Source organism: Macaca fascicularis, chromosome 13, assembly GCF_037993035.2.
Source record: "Macaca fascicularis isolate 582-1 chromosome 13, T2T-MFA8v1.1".
Taxonomy (NCBI): domain Eukaryota; kingdom Metazoa; phylum Chordata; class Mammalia; order Primates; family Cercopithecidae; genus Macaca; species Macaca fascicularis.
In genome coordinates this window covers 100968452-100994218 of record NC_088387.1, presented here as the reverse complement: position 1 = coordinate 100994218, position 25767 = coordinate 100968452, and the positions used below count along the sequence as shown (strand labels likewise).

General features: G+C 45.2%; 1 long non-coding RNA gene across 1 annotated transcript; it reads left to right on the top strand.

Moving 5' to 3' along the window:
- The first annotated feature begins 11690 nt into the window (after positions 1-11690).
- On the top strand, positions 11691-19769 carry LOC123568418 (uncharacterized). The gene is made up of 2 exons (XR_006691769.3): positions 11691-14080; positions 16500-19769. It is a non-coding gene; the product is annotated as an uncharacterized lncRNA (long non-coding RNA).
- The last annotated feature ends 5998 nt before the right edge of the window (positions 19770-25767 follow it).

The window sequence follows — 25767 nt, the reverse complement described above, 5'->3', positions numbered from 1 at the left end:
ACACTACTTAAAGTGAACTTTGAACAAACTGTGAAGAAAGGAAACACTTTTTCCTGCAATCTTAAGTTCTGAGATGAGTTAATCATCTCCCCAAACAGTGTCCTTGGAATCTGAAGGTTGGAGAACTAAGCACGTCGAGTTCGCTGATTTCTCCTCTCTGATGTCCCCAGCTAAGAGATAAACTCAGGAAGGTTAAAAGGCCCCTGATCTCATTGAGGTTTCTGTGGCATAAATGATTCAAAAAGGCCATTGGCATGTTTCCAGAAGCGTAACAATCATATTAAAATTATGGCTTACTCTCAATAAATTCAAATCTGTTTACATCCAACTTACTACATGTGGCCACAGAAAAGCTTCACTTATTCTAATCTCAACAATTTTCTCTCTTGTTCAACATTCAGATTTTATTTCCACAAACCCAGAGCTGCATTCTACATTTGAGGATGTCATTTAAGGCCAAGAAACTCCAATAAAAAAGCATTTATCAGCAGTAAAGTTTGTTTGAGGATTACCCACTGCGAATAAAGCCACGCTCCCCTTTTAAACTGAAGCATGCTATTTCAGGAATGTGACCCCTTTCATGAATAAATGACATGGTGACATTTACAGATAAAGCAAGATTTAACTGCTATGAAAGGAGGTGACAAATGTCAGGATGTCAATAATGATCCGTGAACATAATGGTTTCGTGCCTGAGCGTTGAGCAGATACATAATGTAACTGCTGCCTGACAGAGTTCTGCAGAGAATGAGCCCTGAGCTCTGGGAGAAGTCAAGAAGGCTCCCAGCACTATGACAGTCGTAAGTCTGGGGTGGTCGGTGTCTGAGGAGGGTCTGAGTACAATCTGGCCAGTACGTTAACTCCTTCTCATTGCTAGCATGTCTGTGTGCCAGGAAGGATGAAGTTTTTCTACCATGTATCATTAAATTTTGTCAGAGTAGAATTTAGATGTTGTGAAAATAGCTTTTTGGTCATGCTTTCATTTTCCAGAAGAGCCAAGAAATTAGACAAAAAGTCAGAAGAAAGTCCATGTTGTCACTATCACAGTGAGGCCAAGGTCATGGGTGGAGCCTGATCAGGTGGTGCAGCATAGACAACCCCACTGAGGTCATCTTTCCCTCTGGCTTGGGGCTAGCCAGCTGTCCCAACGCATGTGTCTGAAGTCACAGAGTGCGCTAGTGAGACAATGCAGAGGGCTCATCTGGATCCAGTCCACACCCACAGGACCTTTTCCTCTGGGCCATGTCTCCTGCCTCGCATTCAGGGCATTCTTCCCTCCGAGTTCTGCACCTACAGCTTTGAGTCTGCTCTCTGTTTTCTTTGGCCGGCTTTTTCACTTCCCCTTTAAAATGAGATGTCCTTTGGGAGTGGTAAAAATGTCTAATAACCAGCTCGTGAAGAACCATCCCCAATTAGTTTGCAGTTTTCTGTTATGTAAATACTGCCATACCCCCACAGCTGATTTTCAGTGACTTTTTCATATGAAGTCACTGAACACTGAGTTGGGAAGAGATACACACAAATGGCCCCAGCTTCAGGATTGCACAGGAACTTTGGGGGTCCTCTTTGCTCTTCCACAGTCACTTCCTGGCTCATTGACCACTCTAGTCCTCCAGATGAACTTACGATTTCCATGCAAGGAAGCCTGAGTGTGCACTTCTGAGCCTGATGTCTCTGCAAATCCAGCCCCATGTACCTAGTTCAGAGGACAACTTCCTTCACTTTCAATTCTGCAGTTTCCCTGCCTGAACCCACTTCAACTCTCAACTCTTAAGGCATGGTCAGCCCTGACCCTTCTCCCTCTGTGACACTTTCTGGTTCTGGCTCATGGTCTCCATGCCCACGATAAGCACTCCCTATACCCATCCCTGGGTCTGGATGATGTTTTCTTTTCTTGTAAAACATTAAAACTCCTGTGTGTTTGGCCATTATTTCATTCAACAGTGAGAAAAGGAAGCAGAGGCTCTGAAGGGCGAATTGACTTGCCTGAGGCCTTATGATGTGTCAGACCCACATTATGACTAGAACCCAAGTTTCTCAATTTTCAATGCCCTGGGCTTTTTCCCAGGTAGCATCCTATCTTCCACTACTCCCCAAGTCACCGACCTAGCTAGAGACTCTATATCCTCAGTTCCTCCTCCCCCATCCTAGTTCTCTCCCCACCGTGATGTCCTCACCATCCTCCAAGTCCCTGTGGAGCGCTTCACTGGGGGTGGGAGATAGGAGCTGTTGACAACCGTCCTTGTGGGGCCTCTAGTACCCCATCGTGGCACATTTTGCTCATCTGTTTTTCAGTCCCTTGGTACAGGTGTAGTTTTCTTGACAAATACCATGGTCCTGTCCCCTGTGGCTGCCAGAAAAGCCATGAACTTTAAGAACAAGAGCAGGTCAGGAGATGGAGCTGTCATAGTCAGCACCGACAGGCCACCAGCTGCCACCAGCAGCATTGAGCAAGGCTCTGGGTGTGTACCTTGGGTGGGGGGACGTTTTCTCCATATGGGGACTTTTCTCTAAGACAAACAAAGGAACCCCATTCCTCCATCTTTCTGTACCACACAGGTTTGAATTACGTGCTCTGCCTCATGTGAGAATTCCCATGCATGGTTGCACTAGGAGGTGGAGGGAGAAAGTACAGCACCAGTGCTGTAGGGCCAGGTGGGTGAGGAGGGATGTGATGGGTCCTCTCCAGCCAGAGGCCTTCCCCGGCCCCTCAGCTGGGCCAGCTCTGTCTGAGCAACAGGAGTCAGGCGAGGCAAGGGAGATGTTTCTGTTGTCTGGGAGAGTTAGGGATGAGTTTGTGGATGAAGGAGGATGGGAGAAGAGCTTTGAAAGCTGAGCAACAGTTGATATGGAAAGGACAAAGAGTTGACCAGGACACCTGGAAGAGGAAGACTGTAGTTAAGAAGAGGTTTAGGCTGGGCACGGTGGCTCACACCTGTAATCCCAGACCTTTGGGAGGCCCAGACAGGTGGATCACTTGAGGTCAGGGGTTTGAGACCAGCCTGATCAACCTGGTGAAACCCTGTCTCTACTAAACATACAAAAATTAGCCAGGCATGGTGGCACATGTCTGTAATCCCAGCTACTTGGGAGACTGAGGCAGGAGAATCGCTTGAATTGCTTGAGTCCGGGAGGCGGAGGCTGCTGTGAGCCGTATCGCGTCATTGCAGACTCCGTCTCAAAAAAAAAAAAAAAAAAAAAAAAAGAAAGAAAGAAAAGAAAAAGGAAAAAAGAAGAGGTTCAGAGGAGGAAAGGAACAAGTCTCCCCTCTGAAATCCATCTGCCATCTTCTTGCTGCTGCCAAGAGAGTCCAGGCTGAGGAAGCGTATCCCAAGGAGACAGGACACAGGAACTGTCACTCTTCCCACTAACATGTAAATGACTTCAGACCTTTTCCTAAAGGGGGCAGACAGGGATCCTCTGCAGGTCCTCCTGCTCCCTAAGGGGGCTGCACAGTAGGGAGGACCGAGGTCATGAGGTCAGGGTTGCTGGTGAGCACCCCACTGCCATGTGTGCAGTGTGCAGACTGTGCCCACTGGCCACGAAGCGGCCCCTGACTTGGCCATTCTGAGAGGTCGGCAGCCGCTATGGGTAGTATGGGTGCGGGCTGGGGGCCCTGCACCTCCTTAGCAGGCTCAGAGGCAATTAGGAGCCTGACTGACATTTTTTTTTTCTCAATACAAACTCACTTCCATCCTGCTTTACTCGTACAAGCTGACAATATTTCAACTCTAGGTAGGAGACTCACGATGCTGTCATAAAGTACATGTGAAGAAGAACTGTGAGGTAAATGCATTTCACTGGAAGTCAGTTTTGTCTGGAAGTTTCCTTGTGGTTGGAAGTTTCTTTGAAAACTTGGTGATTATTAAGATGTCAGTGGCAGGAAGATACTTGCCGCTGCCTCCCTGCTCCTCGCTGCATCTGCTCTGACAGTTCTCTTCCTTGGGCCTCTGCGCAGAGCAGGGCAGACACTAAAGGGTGGTGGGTGAAAAAGAAAGATCACTGAGCCTGAGCTCTGTGATGCTTGGGGTGCAAAGACCCTGCAAGGTTTTTCTCCCCTTCCACATGTGGCAGATCCCAGACAAATATGCAGCCAAAAAATGTCACAAACATGCGGGTGTTCAACGATCTTGGGGTGGCTGTAGAACCTATCTTTGAAGGGGCATTAGTAAGCCCTTTGGTCACACAAAAGCAGGAGAGAAGAAGAGGGTGATGAAGGAGGACCTCAGACTACCCTTCCTGATGATGGAGGGGCTGTCTGCCCGCCCTGTGGCCAGAGCAAAAGCTCTGGGAGGGTTACTTTGAGCTTAACCGTTTTTGCTCGGGCTCCCTAGAGTTGTGGATGACAGTAAGAGGTGACAGTGTGCTAGCAGCCCTCACTCTCAGCACCTCCTCGGCCTCGGCGTCCACTCTGGCAGCGCTTGAGGAGCCCTTCAGCCCGCCATGGCACTGTGGGAGCCCCTCTCTGGGCTGGCTGAGGCTGGAGCTGCCGCTCTCTGCTTGCGGAGTGGTGTGGAGGGAGAGGCGCGGGCAGGAACCCGGGCTGCGTGCGGCGCTCACAGGCCAGTGCGAGTTCCGGCGGGTGGGCCCTGGTTCAGCAGGCCTCGCACACAGGGCGGCTAGCCGGCTCCGCTGGCCCAGGGCAGTGAGGGGCTTATTAGCACCGGGGCCAGCAGCTGCGGAGGTTGCGCCGGGTCCCCCAGCAGTGCTGGCCCACTCAAATTCTCACCGGGTCTTAGCTGCCTCCCCACGGGGCAGGGCTTGGGACCTGCAGCCCACCATGTCTGAGTTCTCCCCCACTTCCCTCCCGGTGGTGGGCTCCCGGGAGGCCCAAGCCTCCCCGACGGGCACTGCCCCCTGCTCCGTGGTGCCCGGTCCCATCAACAGCCCAAGGGCTGAGGAGTGTAGGCACGGCTCGGGACTGGTGCACGGCTCGGGACTGGCGGGCAGCTCTGCCTGCAGCCCGGGTGCAGGATCCACTAGGTGAAGCCAGCTGGACTCCTGAGGCGGATGGGGACTTGGAGAACTTTTATATCTAGCTGGAGGATTGTATGTGCACCAATCAGCACTCTGTATCTAGCTAATCTGGTGGGGACTTGGAGAACTTTTGTGTCTAGCTCAAGGATTGTAAACGCAATCAGCAGTGTCTAGCTCAAGGTTTGTAAATACACCAAATGGTACTCTGTATCTAGCTAACTTTGTGTCTAGCTAACCTAGTGGAGACTTGGAGAACTTTTCTATTTAGCACTGTGTCTAGCCCAAGGATTGGTAAATGCACTAATCAGCACTCTGTCAAAACGGACCAATCAGCTCTCTGCAAAATGGACCAATCAGCAGGATGTGGGTGGGGTCGGATAAGGGAATAAAAGCAGGCCACCCGAGACAGCCAGGGGCAGCCGGCTGGGGTTCCCTTCCAGGTTGTGAAAGGGTGGTTTTTTCACTCTTTGCAATAAGTCTTGTTGCTGCTCACTTTTTGGGTCCATGCTGCCTTTATGAGCTGTAACACTCCCCGTGAAGGTCTGCAGCTTCGCTCCTGAAGCCAACGAGACCACAAGCCCACCCGGAAGAACAAACTACTCCAGACGCGCTGCCTTTAAGAGCTGTAACGCTCACCACGAAGGTCTGCAGCTTCACTCCTGACAGGGAGACCACGAACCCACCAGAAGGAAGAAGCTCCAGACACATCTGAACATCTGAAGGAACAAAGTCTGAATACACCATCTTTAAGAACTCTAACACTCACTGCGAGGGTCAGCGACTTCATTCCTGAAGTCAGTGAGATGAAGAACCCACCAATTCTGGACACAACAGGATGTGAGACTCTGGACCTGGGGAGCAAGGGAGGAGAGAACACCAGAGAACTGCTCTCTGGGAGTGCCCAGCAGCTTGTTGTGGCATGAGGGTGTATTCCTGAGTGCAGGGGTGAAGGGCGCTGCTGCCTGAAGGGATGTGCTCCCCACTGTGGGATTGCTGACGGGCACTGGAAGCAGTGTGTTCCGATATTCACCTTGGAGGCTTTCCTTCTCAGCATTGTCTCCTCTTCGTTTATCCTCAGAGGGCATGAAACTCTGACGTTTCACAGCTAAGTGCCAGGCTTGTGTGGGGACTGAAAAGCGAGAGGGTGCCCACATGTTGGGAGAAGCTAAGCAGAAGCACGGGGCACAGGAGGGACCTCACAAACGGAGGTCAGCAGGGGAAGGCTCCAATCTCTGCTCTGAAACCAGCAGGGAAGAGCTGCCCCTGGGGGACCGGAGCACATACTTTTCCTGGGCCCACAGCAGTCGTAACCAAGGGGAATCTGCAGTCCTAACAGGGGAAACTTCTGGGAGTCATGGCCTTTCTACAGCCACAGAAGATGTCCTCAGTTATTTTTATCTGCATGGAAAAGACCATGGTGATCTGGGAAGATGGGAAAATTAGGAATACTTGCATTTCCCTACATATCTCTCATTAAGCACTTTATGTATTCACTCATAGACACCTGTTCCACACTACTTTGGGTCAGGCTGTGTCAGGGTGTGGAGAAAAAAAAGACCGAGTATCTGTCCTTAATAATCTTTCTCTGGCTATTGCTGGATGATGATGAAGATGGTGATGATGATGATGATGGTAACGATGACTATTACAGCAGAATGTTTCATGAAGGAAGTTCGCAGCCTTTAGGGGAGACGCTGACTCTGCCCAGAACTGGCCCCATAGCTCCTGGATGAACTTTGGTCTTGGACTCCTGCTCCTGGAGTCAGCTGTGGGCTGTGGGGTCCTGATGAGAAAGAACAGGAATCTCAGGAGGAAGGAGAAGCACTCACCCTTATTCTGCTGAAATAATTATATTCTGAAAACTCCCCAGAGTCAAGAGCAATGTGCATCTAGGTTAGAGTTGGAATTTTGAAGATGAAGTCAAGTTTCCGCCCAGGTCATGCATCTTGAAATTTCATGTCTCTCTCTCCATGTTCTTTATCCTGTCATCAGGGTGCCTGGTCCACTGGACCGTAGTTTTCTGGAGGACAGAAACTGTCTCTCGGGAGCTGAGCATGGGTCTGAGTATCCTGCACACACTATCTCAGCTGAATTGAACACGGGCACAGCACCTACTTCAGAGGGATTTCCTGTTTTCTGCCAGGCAGCTTGAAGTTAGCAGCTGTGACTGGTCATGGTCTCCCTGAGCAGGGGTTTCTGGTTGGCAGCCTCAGCCCTCTCCTCTGTGCCCTTTAATCCCTGCCTTTGGGCCTCCTTGATTCTCCTACTCGGGGACAACAGGACCCACGTTTCCCTCTCTGAATCCTGTGTTCTTGGGGGACTCTGGTGCTAGAGAATGGCCCACCTGCTTCAGCAGCCGGGAGCTATGTTCTCAGCTTGACTGCTCCAGAGGGAAAAATGATATTTCCTGGAAGTCAAGTTCTCAGCTGTAGCCTGTGCCTCTGAAAGATTTATTCCTTGGACAGGCTGCTCCAAACCTTCACTCTTCTGGGTGTCTTCCTGACTCAGCTCCCTGGGGCCAGTGCCCAGAGGGAGTGCTGGGGCCACTGCTGCACAGAATGTGAGCCAGAGTAGTGGGCATCACTGATTTTCCTGATCCAACTATGGCCCTGGAAAGACTTCAGGAGACAGAGGCTCTCCATCTCAGAGCTTTGTCCATTGAAATGCTAGTGTTCTGATGATGTAGATAGCATGGGAAGAGTTAGGACCAACAGGAACTTTACTGAATGTGTCTGTGACAGTAAATGTGGCATGTATTTAGAAGAAGTGAGCACGCATGTGTGAGCGTGTGTGCCTGTGTCTGTGCGTAGATCTATGCAAGTATGGGTCTGCATGAAAACACCCCCAAAGATTAGTATTTTAATATATAAATCTGGAAGAAAACACTGAGCTACAGCTTTAGTTGAAATATTTTCTTAACTACTGTACTGTAATGAGGAAAGTACTTGAACAAGAGAACAAAATATAAAGTCCAGTTTCCTTTTGAGCGGTCCATTGCCGCACCCCAAAGTCTGCTTCCTGTCCTGTCTCACTGCCCTGGGCACCCACGTTCACACGTGCTGAACCACAGGCAGATGGGGCATGGCTGGCTCCTCGGGGCCCACGCAGTCCCAGGGGGCAGCAGCTGTGCCTTTGCTCCACTCCACTTAGCTCTACAATAGGAGAACTGCTCTCTGACTTTTAAACTTTGAGGGTGAAGGGCATGATGCCAATTTTCGGGTGTGGCATTTCTGTGAATGAGCAGGAGGCAGTTGGGGAGCTATAAACGTGCATATTACAGAGCAGCATGGAGCAGCTGGGCCTCAAAGGCTGATCTTTTTCTTATATCCCACAGTTTTATGGCTCCATACCTTTAAATATTCATTTCCATTGCTCTACATGAGGACATAAAGTCAGATTGTGCTCTCACAAGTCCTGGTGGGTGCCCATCTCTGCAGTCCTCACGGCGGGTTCCTTAGGAGAGCCGGGCTGAGTCTCATCATCCCCCACTCTGCAAAAAGAGGGACAACTCCAAGCCAAAAGAGCTGGCCTGGCAGCCCCTTGGAGGGTGACATAGTTGAGTCAGCCTGCCAGTGTCCTCTGTTGAGGGTCACCTCTACACACTCTTCTCCTTATTCTTCTGCTATCAGAAGGTTAATGCATTCTATGTATACGTCTGTGGGTAACTCATAGGGGAAGAATTAGACACCTCTCTATGTTTAGAAACCCAGTTCCTGCCACAACTTCTGAAACATCCCGGGTGTTCAATTACTATTTGTTGAACTAACGAATGATTCTCCTTTTTGGTGACTTATATGTTCTTCAGTGACTGGAGCTTTCACATATAAACAATACCAGGTTGTGAATAAAATATGCAGTGGGAAGACACAGTTATGAAGCTACACTGTCAGATGAAGTTACCAAGTTATTCGTTCACTTCTTCACTCACTTCCAGTCCCCAGAGCCTGGCTTTCTTCCTCGACATGAGGCCCGCAACTTAGAGGTTAACAGAGGCCAGACCAGTCACAGGCTCCTGAGCTTCAGCTGCAGTTAAGGATTCTGTTCAAGCGTGTGGTCCTCTGCTAGCCGAAACTTTTTGGTTGAAGTGAATGCCTTGGCTGCAGCAACTGCTTGTAATTTGTAACAGACAGGCACAAGCAGAATGCTCCAATTTCTTGGTACTTGGACATAGTCTAGAATATCTGATCAGGCTGCATTGTTTTAGGTCTGTACACAGTCACTGTTCCTGGACAGTTATAGAGTTATCAGGAAATCTGGATGGCGGGGAGGACCCTGGGCAAACATTGAACTCAACCATTTTATGATTGTCTGTTTGATTTTCTTAGAATGACACCCTTGCACACTTCATCTAAGGTCAAACTAGTGAAAGGTAGCCATTGAATGAGAAAGGAGGCTCAGATTCAGAGTCATAAAATGTTGAAACGTGTTGTTACACTATATAATGATAGAACACCTGTCCACCCCAGCATTTCATAGACGTTTACAATTTCCTGCGTATACTGTATTTCTTTAAAAGACCTGGACACAGCACACTGAATGAACAAATTGTCCCCACCTTTGTGCTGCTGGTTTGATTATAAGAATGTTAATGACATGGGGTAGAGGCAGGAATGTGACCAACAGGCCCCATGTACTGGTATTTTCCACGAAGCATGAAGCTACAGCCGCCAAACCCACACTTGGCTCCTCAACCTCACATTATCTTGCAACCTATGACTTAAAGGGATCACTTCCCCTTCCACATACTTCTATGCAGCTTTCTCTTGTCAGTGTTGCTGCTGACACCAACTGTATGACCACAACTCCTAAATCACAGGTTACAAAGCTCTTCGCCATCCACCAGTGACCTTGATCTTCACACCACTCCTGTAAGTAGACCAGGTGCCTATTGCCTTCTATTTTTACAGATCTAAGAAATAAGGCTCAGCGAGATGACGTGACTTAGAACCATCTCATTGATTGGTGAGTGGGCTGACACCAGAACTCAGGACTTCTGAATTCTAATCCTATGCTGTCTACACTGCCTCTCTGGGGTACATGCTGCCACCTAATCCAAGAAGTATCTTTCAGAAAAGGAAGGTCAGGTTCTCCCTACAAATGCTTGACTTTAACAAGTACTTTTGGTGATCATCTTCAGAGCGTCTTCAGCCAACACTGGTTTTATCCCTGAGCGCTCTCATTTCCAGCTTCTCCTCTCCATTTCTGGGTGCTGACCTGATGCCATTCCAGCATTGCAAATGAAGCTCTTCCTGATGCCTCCTTCTGCTTTCTGCCTTTCTATGTATTCTTTAAGAAGACTTGAAGTATGTGGGCCTGGGTGACGAGAGAGTGTGAGTTGTTCTTGCTGGCCCCTCCTTGGAGAGAGATTATAAGACAGAGCATAGGTGAGTGCAGCTATGCAAGGTGCACAGCGGGGGCTTAATAAGGTTAGTTACACTTCAACTTCAGAGTCAGAACAGTGATCTAAGGTGGAGAATGGGCTAAATGGTGAGTTAAGGACATTTGCCTTTGGGGTCTACTCTTTCTTCTGGCAATTCTTCCAACAACTCTTTTCGTCTTCACAGGATTTGTGCTTTTCCAAACATGTTCTCAGAAAAGGCATGAAATTCACCCATTCCGAGACTGGTGCTGGTTTTTGGGCAGACTTGAGGAATGGGAAGAAGTACAGCCCAGAGTGGGGGAGAAAACTCTGGGGACAGGATTCCTGACATTGGCCAGCACATGGACCAAGGACCAAGCCAGGAGAGTGGATCTTTTTTGTATTATTTTTTATTTTTTTATTTTTTGAGTTGGAGTCTCGCTCTGTCACCCAGGCCGGAGTGCAGTGGTACAATCTCGGCTCACTGCAACCTTGATCTCTCCGGTTCAAGCGATTCTCCTACCTCAGCCTCCCAAGTAGCTGGGATTATAGGCATGTGCCACCATGCCCAACTAATTTTTGTATTTTTAGTAGAGGTGGAGTTTCACCATGTTGCCCAGGCTGGTCTCAAACTCCTGAGCTCAGGTGATCCACCCACCTCGGCCTCTCAAAGTGCTGCGATTACAGGCATGAGTCACTATGCCTGGCCAGGAACGGATCTTTGGATGCCCACCTTAGGGTCAGCTGCCCAGGGGATGCTGCTCTGGGAGGGGTGAATAAACTTCTTCTGCCAAGCTAGGGGACTGGTGCTTGGAAAAGATTTAAGATGCTGCAGCATTGCACTGGTAAGCTGTGCTTTCCATTCAGTTCTGGGCATATCACAATTCCTTTCCTTCCAGGGCCAACTGAATTAATTAGGAAAGGGAAAGAGCCCCAGTGACTTGTGCTCTGACAAGCCCTTGGTCTCTTTGAGCTCTGGTGACAGGCAGCCAGACTTCAAAGGCCCCCATGCCCTCCTCCTTTTACCCTGCCTGTCAAGAGAGGCTGCTGAGGAGCGGTGCTGGGGCTGGAGGGAGGGCGGCCAGGGAGCAGGTCTCCCTGACATTTGTCCTTCCCTCACTGCCGACAGCCAACTCCAGATCAGCTCTGTACCCTGCTGCCACAGCCCTTGGACCTCTCACACCAGGGAGACAGCTCGCCTCTAAATTTAGCAGGAGGAGGGGAAGGGGAGGTCAGTGTGTCCAGGGTGAGGGCTGAAGGTGGAAGTGGAATAAAAGAGACAGTGGACAAGTGGGGGCAATGAGAGAGAGAGGAGGGAGGGGAGGGATTTCTAGTTAGAAGTAGCTGTGACAGATTGAGAGAGGAGAGTCTTTTAAAGAGTTTGTAAAATGTAGAGTGTGACTCTTTCACTGTTAGTACCAGGGAGCATTACTAATGTGTCCTAATGGAACAGTCAGTTTGCATTTGTGAGGAGGCTGAATTAGAGCTCTCTTTTAATGCAGCAGGAGTCTGTTTGAGCAACTAAAGCTACTGTAACTGGAAGAGGACCAAGGGCATTGCCATTTCTGTCCAGTATAAAGCAAGGCAGTAGACGGGGTGCTTATTAAACACGTACTATGTGTCCTGGCTGGAATTGGCATGTTCTCTTACTTAGCTCACTTAATCCTTACAATAGTTTGGTGGGATAGCTTTCAGGATGATTTTCTTTTTTTGAATTATGGATTAAGCTGAGGCTCGATTTGTAGACTTTAAGTGACGAGTTTAGGATTCGGCTAGATCTGTCTGATCTTAAACCCGTGCACTTTCCACTCCCGTAATAAATGAATATGAATACCCTGAAATCCTCCTACCAGAATGCAAGTCTATGGTTCTAACCTCTTCCTTCAAAAAACGTCACACTTCTTACTTTCCTTTTAATGGACATGACAATGATTTGTCGTTTTAATTCCCTGGCAATTTTGTTTCCATACTTTCTTGACTTTGGAAACCATGTCCGTCTTGAAGGGAGTACAGATGACTTTCAGAAAGTTTTGGTCACCAGGACAGAGCCGAAATGTTGAATCAAAGCCCCTGTGAGCTGGTCAGAGCTATGATGGCTGATGTCTTTGATTACCAGGGCAGGCCTACATGCACTTTCTCAAAAAGGCACCTTTGGGAGGGAGAAGCATTTGGATGGAAACATGTCCCTAACCAGATAGGAGCACCACGTCCAGCAAGGAAACAAAAACAACATGGAAACAACCTTTGAATTCTTCGATTCTTCAAGGAAGCTTTTTTTTTCCCATTAAAAACCCAGCTAAATGACAACATTGAGATTATTCTACAGTATATTTATCTGTGATTGTGCTATTACCACCTGTTGCTAGGCAACCAAGAGTTTAAGCAGTCATCAGTGAGAGGTTAATGTTCTCAGGTCCTACCTCTGGCTCTGCTGGCATTGACCTGGGACTTGATGCTTGGCAAGAGATGTTCAGCTGCCCTAGACTTCATTCCGGAAATGTGCTTAGGAGATGATAGGCACGTCCACACATACTTACCTTGACCAAACAGGCAGATGAATGAATGAAGGAAGGAATATCTTTAAAGGAGCTTACTTTTTTTGAGATAACCTCCCAGTGAATTCTGGAAGTAGTTTTTTAAAGTGGAGCAGGCCTCTGAAAGTCATAACCTCCCAGTGAATTCTGGAAGTAGTTTTTTAAACTGGAGCAGGCCTCTGAAAGTCATGTGAGTGTGAGTGTGTACGTGTGTGTGTGAGTGTGTGTATGTACTGTTATATGCTGCATAATAATGTTTTGGTCAATCAGAAGTCATCTATATGATGGTTGTCTCATAAGATTATAATACACATTTATACTGTACATTTTCTATGTAGGTATGTTTAGATACACCAGTACTTACCATTGTGTTACAATTGCCTATGGTATGCAGTAGTCACATGCTGTACAGGTCTGTTGCATAGGACCAATAGACTACATCATACACCCTAGGTGTGTAGTAGGCTACACCGTGTGACTTTGTGTAAGTATACTCTGTGATGTTTGCATAACAATGAAATTACATAATGATGCATTTCTTGGAACATACCCTTGTAGTTAAGTGAGGCATGACTGTATGTGTGTGTATGTGTTTGTTATGTATATGTGCATAGGTATGATGCACATATGTGCATGTACGTATATGTGTTTGTGTGTGTGTGTGCACACTCATTTGTGTTTGGAGGAGGAGAGAAAGGGGAAAGATGAGGTCAAGGGCAGTGGAGAAAGGGAAGGTTGGAGGGCTTCGGGGCTCTGTTGACTACATATGCTGCCATGCATGTCACCCTGCAGGTCTAGAGCCTGGCCCCTCCATCCCAGTATCATGCTTTCTCTGCATCTTATGATCACTGTCGTTGCCTCCAGTGCCCAGGGCCGACTGGAAAGGTGAGTTGTCTGCTGTCTGTCTGGCCTGGCCAGGCTCGCTTCTCCTGCTTCGCCTGCTAGATGGAGGTGCTGACCTCCAGAGTGCCGGGAGCATAGGATTCCCTGCTCTGAGCACGGGTGCAACCATGTGAGCAGTGCAGGCCTGTTTGTTGTACAGGAAATGACTGCTGCATTATGAAACATGGTTCATTTCTAGCTAACGTGTATTGTTTCCCCTGAAGCTCTTTTTATGTTAAAGCCTGTCTCTCCCAGTGTTATCTGACGGTTTCCTAGGAGATGCCCTCCCCGGCCAAGCTCTCGCTGATGCTGGAGTTGGATATTATCTGTAAGCACTAAATATCTGCTTTGTTCACTCAGTGCTGCTGCTGTGCTCTTTTTCCCTGGGCTGGTGGCTAGTTTCTTGCCAGCATCCCTCATGGCTGTGCAGAGAGAGGGAAAGGTTATATCTGCCTTCCCACATCTTCCACAGCTATGGAGATGGGCTCCCAATCCTCCCTGATGGACTTTACTTACTAGTAATTTCACATTTCAAGCTAATATTAAGACCTTTTTGGTTGCTGGTAGATTTTTCAAATAGAGACAAATTTGAGGCACAGCAACATTGCCAGTATTTGCATGATGAACAGAGACCCCTTTCTCAGAAGGACAAGTTAAGCAATTTTTTTTCTCGTTATACCTCAGCTTCTGTATCTGTCAAATGGAGCCTCTGCAGTATTATCACCATGAACAGTTGCTGCAAACTTCAAGTAGGAGCTTTACTTCCTCTTTCTTAGTCTTCTTTGACAGAAAGTTCCAAATATAGTTCCAGGCTGGCTTTTCACAATGTGATGAGAAGACGGCATTCCTGAAGTTTGAGGGAGGTTGCTGTCACCATGGGAAGAGGGTTTGACAACTTGGGCAGTAGCCACACAAAGATACAATTCCTAATCTGTCAAAATTGCTTTTTCTTAGAAGCTCTGATTATATTAACACATTCTCTATCTGATCTGATGGTGTCTCTTTGAAATTTTCTCCTTACAACTGTAACCAAAATCAATCCAATTATATTTAAAAAGTATGCATATATATTACTTCTGGAACTAAATTTAAAGGTAAATCACATATATCATGGTTTAGCTGTAGATTTCTATGAGAAGTGGTGGAAGAGGACAAGTAGGAATTAAAAAAAAAAAAACAAGAACTGTTAAAAGATAATCTGATATCAACAAGTCTCTGAGTATAAAATCACAGTTCAACTGTTTTCCTTTATGGTACAAGAAGATATAAAAGAAAAATAATAGACCATTATTTAAGGGAAGTAAATAATCCCAAGAGACTGAATAAGTTAGTATTTACGCCAAAGGAAACTTTCTCCCTGTCTCTTCTTTTCCCCAACCCTCAGCCCTGTCTCAGCTGGAGATCCGTGGAGGGACAATGTGTTTTATCGAGTTAATGACAGAGTCCCCTGAAAATGGAATGAGCACAAGTGCTTAACACATGACAGAGGCTGGGCCTACTCTGCAGCTGTTTGCAAATAGAATTATGCCACCTCTGGATACATGACAGCTTCATGTATCCATCCCGTAGCCATTGATCTTCGTCTCTGGATGGACCAACTCTGTGGACAAAGATTAAGATAACAGAGTAGAACATGAGTAGCAAGCTGAGCCCAATTATCATGCTCCAAACTCAACTTCACAAGGCGCTACCATGACACGTCACCCAGACCATCTTCACATTTCTAGAACCTTCTAGCCATTGAGAAAGACCTGAAACTGGGGACTTGGGAGTACCATTCAAAGATGTGGCATTCAAACGTGTTAGATTGAGACCCTAAGTAAGAAATATATTTGATAGTGCCATCTAGTACACATATACATATATAGATGTACATGCGTATCTATAAAAATGAAACAAACATTTCATAAAACAATCACCTCACTATGTAGGATGTACTAGGATATTTTTGATTCTATTCCATTTCATTCCATTATAATTAATTATGACTATAATTAGTTTCACTACTCTGACACAAATCTAGAACCAGGGTTGGGGTAGACACGGGACTCCTTTGAACAAATCTTCCAGGTTGTCCTCTACCTGCAGACCTGAAGGAGACTCATGAGGCTCTTGTAGCAGCCCCTACCATATTTGAATGACATCTGATAAATATTTTAAACAATAAAAAATAAGGGCATTTAAACATTTTTATGGCTTATCATTTTGCTTTAGTGTAATATGAATAAAATACAAGTTATTTTGAACTGAACTTTAATACTATAATTATTATATTAATTTAGTTATAAGTCAGTTATTGTCTTTAAATTTATTTTGGAAGATGGATGGAAGTAACAAATACTGGCCAGGCGCAGTGGCTCATGCCTATAATCCCAGCACTTTGGGAGGCTGAGGTGGGTGGATCGCGAGGTCAGGAGTTTGAGACCAGCCTGGCCAACATGGTGAAACCCTATCTCTACTAAAAATACCAAAAATTAGCCGGGCGTGGTAGCAGGTGCCTGTAATCCCAGCTACCCAGGAGGCTGAGGCAGGAGAATTGCTTGAACCCAGGGGGCGGAGGTTGCAGTGAGCCGAGACTCCACTGCACTCCAGCCTGGCGACAGAGCAAGACTCCATCTCAAAAAAAAAGAAGTAACATGTATCAATATTTATTGAAGCCTTGTATGTGCCCAGTATATTACACATGTTATCTTATTTAATCCTCAGGTTCACCCTAAAAGAAATATATTACTTTCATTATTTTACAGGTAAGGGAAATTGAGGTACAGAGAGGGGAAGAGCCATGATTGACTCCCTGCAACTCATCTGGGAGGGCACCCAGATTTACATGCGGATCTGTTTCACTACAAAGTGGTGCCCTTGACTTAACACTCCATCACTTTCCATACAAGCTTCAAACTGAACTCCACCTTCATTAGCTTGGTGAGCGCAGACCACCGAACACTTCTAACATCTCTCTTAGAGGTTATGTGTTGGCTCCTGCGTTCAGAACTATCCTAAAAGTAACTGAAACAAGGGGCTTTTGACTCCATGGATAAACAGTTGCTGGGGAGCAGACCTTGATTCTAGCCATTACTTAGAAAACAAATCAAATTCGTAGTCAGACTAGTGATGTTGTTGGAACTTTTCAAACATGAAGACTCATGTATGGACATATATGCTTGGGACCAAAAGCACTCTCCTTTTCCAAACAGCAACCTACACTTGACCTTTTGAGAGGCTGAGCTGTTGCTGAGGACTGTTTAGATGGAAGATTTGATTGTTGGTCATGAAGGCGCTGAGGAAGAGACAGGATGGTGTCCCGGGATGGAAGGAAGGCTCTGGACATCAGAACTTTGGGCCACTGTACTGCTGTGTAAATTTGCAAAACCTACTTAATCCTTATGGCCTATTTCCTCATCTGGAAAATAGTTAAATGAGATCCACTTTATAGAATTGTTGTAGTGATTATATAAGTAAACACATAGTAATGTTATTTGATTTTATTATTATTATTATTATGATTTGTCACTCTAAGCATTTAGCTTTGGTGTCTCCAATATTCAGTACTCACATTCATGTTCAAATTTGAATGCTAGGTAGAAATGAAGACTTTGTATCTGCCACCAGAGAAGGCTATTTATTGTTTGTCATTGCCTGTCACAAACTCACAAAGATAGTATTTGTCTATCCAAAGGTACCTAATTCCTCAGTTTCTTATGTGACTATAAAGGGGCCTACTTTGATCTTACCATGAACACAAATCCTTTTGAAATTTCAATTTGTCAGTTTTGATATTTGCTCCTCTCTCTTTTCTGCTCCTTTTATCCAGGAAAGGAGGCACATTGTAGTTTTTGACTTAATAATGGGACCTATGTTAATAGTAAAGAAAGTTCAGAAGCCAAGAGAAAACCCGTGAAATGATAAAAAAGGTAGATGGATATATTTTTTAAAAATGTTCTGTCAAACACCTTTGAATTGGCACCATTGAGAATACCTTTCAACATGTGGGTTTAAGAAAACATTTTGCTTTATAAAGCCTCAGAGAAAATCTTGTGATAAAATTAGTCAGAGTTGCATAGAAATGGATTAAAGAAGGAACCAAAGGATTTAACTCATCAGCGAGAGCAGATAAAACCAGGTGCTCGACCTGGAATTCCCATAGGGTCAGGCCTCTGGAATTCCCACAGGGTCAGGCCTCTGGGTTTCCCACAGGGGCAGGGCTCTCCTCAGTGTTTTTTCACTGCTGGTTCCACAGATAAGAGGAGATGGGTGGAGAGATATGTTGTCCTGAACCGTTCACTTGCGCAAGCTGACCACAATTGGGAGGAGGTCCACTAGTATTTGAGGAAAACCATTTAGAAGTGGACATCTTAGGTTGGGAATTATTGAAAAGCATTAGCCCATTAGCTGTGAGAGAGATGAAAGATCATGAATCAGAGCGATATTAGAGTTTTCCTTTATCTGGAGCTGGATAGCCCTAAAATGGCCAGGGAGGTGGCGTAGATGGCCACAGTGGATAGTGCATTGTGAGGCTTCCAGCTGGCTGGAGTTGTCCAAGGAAGATGGACCCATCACAGGCATGGGCTTCCCAAAAGGCTTGTCATGGTCCAAATGCTTCTCAGTTATTGGAAAAACAATGGTGTTCAAGGGCTGGGCTATCATTTGGATCTTTCCTTGAGGTCACTAACCCTGTAATGAAGAAGCACCTTGTCACTGGATACAATGCTGGTTCCTGGCTGCTGGGGACATTCTAACTCTGGTGGAGAGCTAACAACAAAATGAATCACCTTACATTTGCCTGCTGTGCCTTTCGCTTAAGGCTCTGTCTCTATCACAGGGTGTCTATGGACAGTAGTTGGCTCCCAATGTAATAGGCTGGCTTCAAGGAGCTAACTCTCCATTCCTCTGTGTTACAGAATACATGCAGACCAAAGGAAGATGCTTATCTGCCTGTCTGGTCCATCCAGAGTCATCACCTTCAAATACACTCTAACCCCTGAGCCCTGTCTAAGCTCACACAAAGCCCGTTTGGTGATCTCTTTGCATGGATGCGTGAAACAGTCCTCAAGGAATAATCTCACCCTAGTAGGCTACAGAGAAACCATACACACATACCCCAAACAGTGCAGAAAGTGCAATAAATCTTACAATCAAATAAAAGCTAAGTGTTATGAGAGCAGAGATGAAGAAATAAGGAATTCTGATGAAGAAAAAGGCAGTCAGAAATTGAGAAAACCTTCTTAGGGGAACTAGGAATTGAGCTGTGCCTTGAAGAACACATATCTAGATGGGCAGAGACAATGAGAGAGCTGGGAAAGGGGAAGGATTCCAGGAGGAGGGAACAGTGAACAAAGGGCTGTAGGCAGGACCCAGGAGTCAAGGCTGGAATGTGTGCGAGTGGGAAGGGAAAGTAGGGGGAGGCATCAAAGGTGTGTTGAATAGCCTTTAAGTTTTCAACAAATGACAATTATTGTACAAAGCACAGGCTTAGCCACTGAGAAAGGAGGGAGGGTTACAAAATGCCCACCTATCTTAAGTCTTTTGTTCTCCCTGGGGAGAACCTTGGGGCTGTTTTGGGACCATCAGTGGCCATGAGTTTTCCATTGCTTAAGTTCTCTCTGACCATCTCTCTTGCTCCTGTCTTTGTTTGTTGAACCCTGATGTTGTGAACCATCTGACCCTTCCTCGTCCCCAATTCTTGCCTAGTTTTTGTTGACTCTGACTGACTTGTACAGCATCTAGTTCTCTGCCTATAAATATAAGGTGACCTAATCCTTCGATGTTCTGGCCAGCCCTGAGTGGAGTTCGTCTTCATGTGAATACAGACATCTTTCGCCTTGGTAGCTCTGGCTTCTGCTGAATGTTTTCTCCCTCCAGGCACTCACTTTGTTGTTATGTAGGCACACAGTTTCAACCCTGGGACTGCTTGGAGTGTTACAGATGCATCAGGAAAAAAAAAAAAAAAAAAAAAGACCAAAAACAAACAAAAAAAGCAAAGCAAAAAAAACTACTAAAAGAGTTCCAACTTCAATGAGTAATGAAGTTGCATGAATCCTAACTTGTGGTTCCAAAGGATTTCCGTAAGCCTCTTGATTTCCAAATGAGAAAATCATGATAAGCAGTTAATTAGCTCTTTAAGCAAAGGCGAGTCACCACAGACACTGCTGTGCACTCCACGCTCTCAGGAGAGGGAGGCCGCTGCCACATTCTGAGAAACATGCAGTGCAAGCATGAAAACGGAGTTCATAGAAATTCAAGTAATGTCCTTTGACTTTTCATTAAGCTGGGCATGTCCCAGTTACCCCTTGGGGACTTTCTTAATGTTATCATGGCAACATACAATTAAGTCAGATTACATTTTTTATATGCAGGGAGAGGTGCTAAGATACTATTCTAAATTATTCATCAGTTCACTTTTCACAAAACCACCCCAGATACGACTTTAAGATGTGCAATATTAAAAAAAAAACAGATAATTTGGTATTGCTATATCATGTAAAGAAGCCTTTCTTCCTTTCCCCAGGGAGAACAAAAGACTTAATGGAACTCCACATGTGTCACTGTGCTTATCACAATTTACCGTATTACTCTGATTTATGTGGCAAGTTGTGAACTCCTCGAGAATTAACAGAAGTTTTCTCCCCAGGGCTGGAATATTTTGATTTCAGCATTATAAAGCCAGGGACAGCTCTGAAAAGGAGCTCAATCATTTCTTTCTCTGTGTGTGTGTGTGTGTGTTTGTGTGGGGGTGGGGGCAGGGGTGTATGTTGACCCTTGGTAATAATAAAACAGTCATTAGGGATTTATTAAGGGTACTGATTACATATAGGCACCTCCAGAATGGCATCACACTAGCGAGTCTTCAGGGTCTCCCTTAGTTTTCCGAGAAAAACTGAAAGGAGAGAGAATGAATTGGGATGCTGAGTTATACGGCTGGACGTCAGCCCCAGTGGGGTAGAGCTTAGTGTTAGGAGACACTCTTTCACAGGTTTCTTGCACTCCTCTACATCTTGCAGAGTATGCCAAGATTACAAGGCCCTGATCACTCTTTATCTAGGCCATTTCTCAAAATTTATTTGCAGCAAGCGTCCTTGAAGGATGAGGTAATGTCTCCTCCAAGAAAGAGAGCAGCCTTTCTTACACGCTGCTGTAAAGCGACGCATTCCCTGAGTTAGTATTTTTCACTTCGAATGCATCTCACTTTGTGTGCATTCATCCAGATTCACCTGTGCTGGCCCTGAGGTAATTGGGGCTCGGTGACCGTGATGATGCTCTGGCTACTGATTTTGTTGTGAGTGAAAAACAGCTTTTTTCTCTGACTCAAGAAAGCAGCCATGGAATGGTGGCAAGTTAACTTGTTAACTTGCAAGTAATGTAACGTCTCGAAGCTACATAGACCCTGACAATTAATGTGTAATGCTTCCAGTGGCTTCTCTTTCCCTTGCCTATTCTGAAGATAAGATTCTTCTTGTTGGAATATCCTGTTTTACTATGCTCAGTTCTCAAATGCTCTTAAACCCTAGGTCTAAGTAGGAACCTTCTTTATTCTCAGGCTCTAAAAAAGAAGAGTTTATCATTGACCACTAAGAAATAAAATGCCACACATAAATTCCTACTGTGCTAGGCTTTCTCTAACAGGGTGTACTCAATGAGACTTGATTCATCGACCCCTGTGGGCAGGCTAGATAGAATCTTTGATGTGTGGAAAATAGTTGCTCCCTTGATTTTACATGTTCAATTGTTTTTTTTTTTTTTTTTGGACGGAGTTTCACTCTTGTTGCCCAGGCTGGAGTGCAGTGGCATAATCTCGGCTCACCACAACCTCCGCCTCCCAGGTTCAAGCAATTCTTCTGCCTCAACCTCCCAAGTAACTGGGTTTACAAGCATGTGCCTCCATGCCTGGCTAATTTTTAAATTTATTTTTTATTTTTAGTAGAGACGGAGTTTCTCCATGTTGGTCAGGCTGATCTCAAACTCCTGACCTCAGGTGATCTGCCCGCCTCGGCCTCTCAAAGTGCTGGGCTTACAGGCTTGAGCCACCGCGCCCGACCACGTGTTCAATTTGATGACATCATTATGGGGCTGGGAGAAAAGTCCAGGTGCTTTATTTATCCACTTCTGGGCACATCCCCAAATTCAGATTCAGGGTTCCCTGGAAACCATGCCTTTGACAGTTACTTAGATGGTGGGCCCCAGGCACTCATTTGTAGGCGTTTTTCTGTTGTTTATGGGACATGTGAAAACGTGTGAGCCTGGGCCGATGAGCAATGGAAACTCCTAGTTCAGCACTTCTCTCCTGTCTACCAGGAAGTGGTTGTGTTGCGTTTGTTTTGAGAAGAAATGTGATTCTCTCCAGTCCTCCCCCAGCTGAAATGCCTGCTTTTATTACTACATCATACTTCTGAGGGGCCAGCCTGGCCAAGGAGTAGGTGACAACAGAACTGTACCTACTACAACCACCACATTCCAATAACAACCGTTCTTTGTGTATTAATTGTCTCCTATGCACCAGACTTCTTAAACCTATGATCTTTACATTCCACAGCAGCCGTGAGAACTGGGTATCACACTGCCTACTTTATACCCAAGGAGACAGGAACTAACTGGGTCACATAGCTTCAGTAGCTTCTGAGTGCCAAAGCTAGGATTATAACCCAGAGCTCTTTGAGTTCAAATTCTTTCCAGTTTATACTGGTGCCTCTCTAGTCCCACTTTCTTTGTAAAGGCTCAGAAAGATGAGATGTGGTCTGTGAAATTCATGAAGACCTTCATTTCTCAGTTCAAATGCCCCCAAATAATCCATATCACTTATAGAATAGAGTCCAGTCTTCTGCCTTTCAGTCAGTTCTCTCTGTAGTATTGCCTCAATCATCTTTTTAGCCACATTTCCCACTCTTCACCCACAAACAGACCTTATACCACAGCCAAATGAAATATTAGTAATGCCCTGTAGCGTCATTCATTTTTCTCACTCTGTGCTTTTGCTTAGATATCCCAGCCTGAAACAGCCGAGTTTTTTCTCTAACAACTCCCTGAAATCCTACCATCTTTAAAGGTCTTAAATCAAATATTACCTCCATGAGGCCATTTCAGATTCCCACAACTGGATGTGAACATTTCCTGTTTTTGACATCACACCCTGTTTCCATGTCTCAAGGCTCTGAACACACATGGCCTTAGTGCACCTTCCTCCTTCTAGACTGTGCTTTTGAAAAGCAGGTTGTCCTGGGATCCCAGATCTTTCTTGTGCTCTGGATCCGTAAATCTCACTGCCTACCAAATATCTTCCTTGGGGAATTCTACAGAGAAATTCTCAACTTCGATACAGCCAGAACTGATCTAATCTCCTTCACGAATATAAGCCGCCTCCAGTGCTCCAGTCCCAGTCAATGACCCTCCTACACCCATTTGTCTAAGCTAGAAATAGGAATATCATCACTTACCCTTTTTTCTCCATTGGTTGTCACATATACTCAGTCGTCTAATCCTACTGCATCTACCTCCAAAATACACCCCAAATCTAAGAATTTCTCTCCATTTCGCCTGTATTTTCCCAAGTCTAAGTGACTATCATGTCTCATCAGATTACCATAGCACCTTTCTTAAAATTTATCTCCAAACATCCAGGTTTCCCTAACCCAAACCAATCCAAACTAGTATGGTGAGAGCAAGGCTTAAAAAAATGCAAATCACATCATGAACTTTCTCCTGCTCAAAAAACTCCCCAGATCAGAAATAGGGCTTAGGATAAAATCTAAACAAATGGTTTGTGTGCTTTTTCTTTGCATGACTATTCGGCACCTCTCTAGCCATATCTCTCACAGTTTTTCCTTGCTCCTTTATGCTTTGTCCCTTCTAAACCTCATTCATTTCTTCAGATAAACAATGTTCATTCCCACTTTCATTTTTCTTCACCTCCAAGAATATGCAGCTTTTACCTTCAACCTGATTCACACATTTTTACCTGGCTACTCCTCTGCTCTATCTCAGGTGAGATATAACTTCTGAGATGCTTTCTCTGACCTCACAGCCTGGACTTGGTGCTCTCTGATGTGTTCCTGTATCACTGTTACTCCCCAGTCACAGCAGAGTGTTAAAGATGCTGTTTATCTGTCTGTCTTCCCAACTAGACTCATTAGAGAATATCTCTTAAAACCTTGAAATCTATGGAATTCTTTCCCACAAGGTATTTGTCTCCCCAACTAGATGTGAAGTCTTAGCAGAGCTTGGGCTAGGCTCCATGTAATTATAAACCTCCACGGAGCCTAGTGTATGGAAAGCATACTAAAAACTTGCCTTTTGATTATTTGAGAAGAAAACAGGTATTTTCTGTCTGCAGCTAGTCACATGGATTATTAGATATATTCCTGAGTCTTTACATTGCCATTTTTTTGTTGTTAAATTAATAATGTCTTGCTGGTGAGCAAGGGTTAATAGCTATTTTAAAAGGAACCAGAGAAAGTAGGAAAGAACTTGTCTATGTTCATGATGACATTAATTTATGAGTAAGGGTTGGAGGAGCAAGCCAATCAAATACTGGATGCCAAATTACCATATATCACACAATTTACAAGGCAGTCAAAAGTGTTATTAAATTGGAGACCAGAACAACCTTCTTAATTCATCCTTATGACAGTGATTGTAATGACTCTAAGAACCTGGTTTAACCTGAGTTCATCTTATGAAAGCCCTTTCATTTTAAAAAATTACATTTATTGAATTTTAAAGAAGGCTTAGGTTAAAAGGTATACAGTTAAAGCCTAATCACAATGCCTCAATAATCAATCTATGTTCTATATTTGGGTCCACATCAGCATCTAAGGAAGGCATGCAGTGGATCCTGGTTTATACAAACCTAGTATTGATGCATTTCTTTTTTCTCTGCAGAACAAAACAATTAATCTCCAGATTTCATCCGAGTAATCCTGCTTTTTTTCAATGCTCCCATGGCCCTAGCATCTCTCACCAGATTATAAGTTTTCTCTCCTAAGAACTCTAAAAAAGTCATTTTGACTGGCCAGTAGTGGACCTCTCTCTAATCCTTCTGCTTTGCAGGTGAAGCCAGCACCCATGCACCCAAGAAGAGCCCTGATCAAGGAGAAGGGCTTGCTTTTATCATTGTTTTGGGTCTCATTGGTCTCTGGCCTTCTGGACACAATAAGTATAATGTTACTTCTACCTCCATTGCTGGCTTGGCTCATGAGGAGCTGGGATACTGTAGCTGCAATAATCTTGCATGGCTTCCTACCCAGCCCCTAGCTCTAAGCACAAAAATGATGCTCAATAACACTCATGGCATGAGCTAAGAAATACTTTTACGTATTCTTTTTTAAAAAAATTTCTTGACTTTTATAATTCACTGGTTTATGTTATCACCTAGTTTATGTTATCAATTCAAGACTGACTCAAATAAGCATGAACCTTATGGTGTGTTTCTTCATTCAGGGCTGTCCTGCTCAGGGCATTGCCATACTTAGATGTAGTCAGTGCGGCTGGATGCAGCTCTGCCAAAGTTCATTGAATGGGAGTGAGAACAGCACTTCAGTATGCTGTGTTCCCTGGCTTCTATTCTCAGAGCAGCTGGCTTCCTTGGTGGCTGACAATCAGCCTCTTGGTGATGGCTTCCATCTACTGTGCTGGAGTGGTTTTTGGCCTTCTGCAAATGCTGGAGAACAAGGTAGCTTCTCAAATCTCAAATGAGTCTTTCTCCTAAAAGGACGTATGTCTGATAGTCCCTAAGTTGGCACATGGACTCTGAGAGGGCCTGACATTTAAGTGGTTTAGATTATGGCTATGTGATTAGTAAGAGTTAAACATAGAGGGCCTATGGTGTGCCCAACGCATAAGAAGCACTTAATATTGTCAATGCCTTTTTCCTACTATTCTTTCACCCTGCCTCTGGATCCATCACACTTTGTCCCCTTGGTGAAGCTACTGGGCTTTTGTGGGAGGAGAAAGAGTATGAAAACCAAGAGTATGAGCTTACTCTTGAACAGTAAATATAAATTATTAATATAAACAAGCTTAGAAAAA